The sequence below is a fragment of the Ambystoma mexicanum genome, chromosome 3q (assembly GCF_040938575.1).
Source record: "Ambystoma mexicanum isolate Mex_15411 chromosome 3q, UKY_AmexF1_1, whole genome shotgun sequence".
Classification (NCBI taxonomy): domain Eukaryota; kingdom Metazoa; phylum Chordata; class Amphibia; order Caudata; family Ambystomatidae; genus Ambystoma; species Ambystoma mexicanum.
The window spans coordinates 63,950,816-63,953,891 of NC_090926.1; positions in this window are offsets into that span (position 1 = coordinate 63,950,816).

Here is a 3,076-nt window from a genome sequence, read left to right on the forward strand (position 1 = left end):
AAAAGTCTCAACGGAACTTTGGAACAGTATCTGAGATGCTTTATCAATCAACAACAAGACAACTGGGTAGCCCTACTTCCTACCGTGGAGTTTGTGTACAATAATGCGGTACATTCCGCTACAGGTCTTAGCCCCTTTTATTGTACGTATGGTTTCCATCCTCAATCCATCATACCTACCATCCGGGAAGAGACTAACATTCCGTCTTTGGAGACTACACTCAAACAGCTTAAGGAAGCTCACGACACGGCTAAACAAAGCCTACAGGAAGCCAGCATACGGTATAAGAAACAATCAGACAAACATGGGAGTCAAGTGCCTACCTGGGATACAGGCACAAAGGTTATGCTGTCCACAAGGTTCTTGCCTCCTTGGGTTCGCCCTTCCAAACTATCTCCCAGGTACATTGGACCATTTGAAATAGAGTCCAGAATCAATCCAGTTGCCTACCGATTAAAGTTGCCAAAGACCCTCAGACGAATCCATCCGGTATTTCATACCTCTCTCTTACGCTCCTTTGTACCTCATACTAGGAAGCAAATTTCACCCAAATTAATGATCCAGCCCACTTCAGCTTTGGATGAATACGAAGTCTCACAAATCCGTGACTCTCGGTACCATCGCGGGCGCCTTGAATACCTCATACACTGGAAAGGCTATCCCTCCTCAGAGGATACTTGAGAACCAGAGACTCAAGTCCATCCCCCCCGACTTCTACTCCAGTTTCACAGACTTCATCCCGGTAAACCGGGAGGAAGGGGTCTTCAAAGGGGGCATACTCTCACGACTGCTGGCAGCTGGCGAGTCTGGCAGAGGTGGAAACTCTGATGCCATTAGACTGTTCCGCCACGTTTCCTTGAAACGCACACTGCGGTCTAGTCTTTTTCCAACATGGCCGTCAGGTATATAACCATCAGTTACTCGACGGATCAGCGCGTTGCAACTGTGCTTTTCCGTGTTGCATGCGCTTTATTCTGTGATTATTCAGCAATCCTTGTTTCACCTTCCTCCCCTTTTCCACCCTCTTCCATTTCCTTGCTTCAAGTCTATCCGTTGTACCTTGCCACTTCCTCCTGGATCCCTACCTCTCCTTCTTCTTCGTTTTCTGCTTGTGCAGTTGTGTTCATCATCCTCACTTCCGTCTTGGGGAGCTCCTCCAGAGACTTCTGCTTCAGTTACGGAAAGATTACCTCTCATCGGATCAGCCGATTCGACAATCCTCTCCGAAACATTGTGGGGGTTTTTTATGCCTTTGTGGCTTTTTCCCCTGAAATATATCTGGCTGTCGCGGAGAGGAGTCACTGTGGATTTCTCTATATAGAGTCACGGTGGTTTCCTTTCGAGGCAGACCGTATCTGTTCACAAAGAAGAAGACTCCAGCGCGGCAATCCCAAAGAAAGAAGCTAAACTATTCTACCTCATCAGGTGAGGAGGAGGAAGGGTTTTTGGGGCTGTGCAGTAATTCTAGCAGTGAAGAGGACATAGCAGATTCTGAGATCAATCCGGTAAAAGAGTCTGATAGTCTTGACACTCTTACCCAACCTGCGCACCACTATGTAACTATGCAGCAACAAATTGCACCAGTTACCATAATGTAGAAAGAAAACACTCTCTCCTGCACCCAACATAATGCCACCATGCATGTGACCATACCACCAACTACGCCTATCCACACACACACCACTGCCACCAGCACTCCTACCCAACCTGCACATGCACCCACCAATCACATACTGAACCTCTGCATTGCACCCAATCACAAAAACATGCCGCTATCTGGACAATCCACAAACATACCCAACCCTCCACCACCCCTTCCCACACCCATTCACAAAGTACTGTGTCACTACCAACCTACCCACAATCTTTTGCACAACATTGGCCCTACTTCAACAAATCAGCACACAGCATAGGGACCAAGCACATTTAAGGTGCTCTTCTGCCATATCCTCTTCCATACTGACAGTATGTAAACCCAGCACCCAGTCCCACACTGCTTGACTTTTCACCTCACCATCGCCAAGTGCACATCAAAAAGTTGACCATCTTGTAACAGTGTCCTCACCTGCGAAACAAAACATGCACAAATGGCAGCTCACTTCTGCTGCTCTATTCCACTGAATAGGTTGGACCTTCAACACCCGCACTGCAACGTAACAGCACCATGCATTTCACCATATCACCAACTACGCCAATCCATCTACACTCCACTGCCACCAGCACTCCTACCCAACGTACACACGCATCCACCAATCACATACTGAATTTCTGCATTGCACCCATTCACGAAAACAGGTCCGTATCAACAGAATGCACAAACATATCACAGCCTCCACCACCCCTACCCACACCCATTCACAAAGTATTGTGTCACTACCAACCTAACTGCAACTTTTTCACCACATTGGCCCTACTTCAACAATTCAGCACACACCATAGTAACCAAGCACTATCAAGGTGCACTTCTACCATAACCTCTTTCATACTAACAGTGTGCAAACCCAGCACCCAGTTCCCACACAGCATTACTTTTCACAGCACCATCTCCAAGTACACATCAAAAACTTGACCATGTTGTAACTGTGTGCTCCCCTGCAAAATCAAACATGGACGCATGGCAGCTCACTTCTCCCGCTCTATTGCGTCTGAAATATTCTGTACACCCACTATTTACAGGTCACCAACCGCTAACTGCTGCACAATCCAAAATGCATTACTGGCAGGTGTGTCAGAAACTCCTAGCCTCTTGAGTGCATGGCCTTCGGCCTACGGCCTTCAGCCAAGCACCCAACAGTCTAGGCCTTCAGCACTCTCACTGCTACATAATGGCACCATCCATTTCACCATGTCACCAACTTCCACTATCCAGATATACAGCACTACCACCAGCACTCATACCCAACTTGCGCACTGCCATGTAACTATGTAGCAACAAATTGCACCAGTTACCCTGATATAGAAAGAAAACACTCTCTCCTGCACCCCTCTCCACTTTCATTCACATACCATGGCTGTCCCCACTTCCATTCCCAAACTATTGCGTCCCTGCCAAAGTACCCACAATCGGTTCACAACA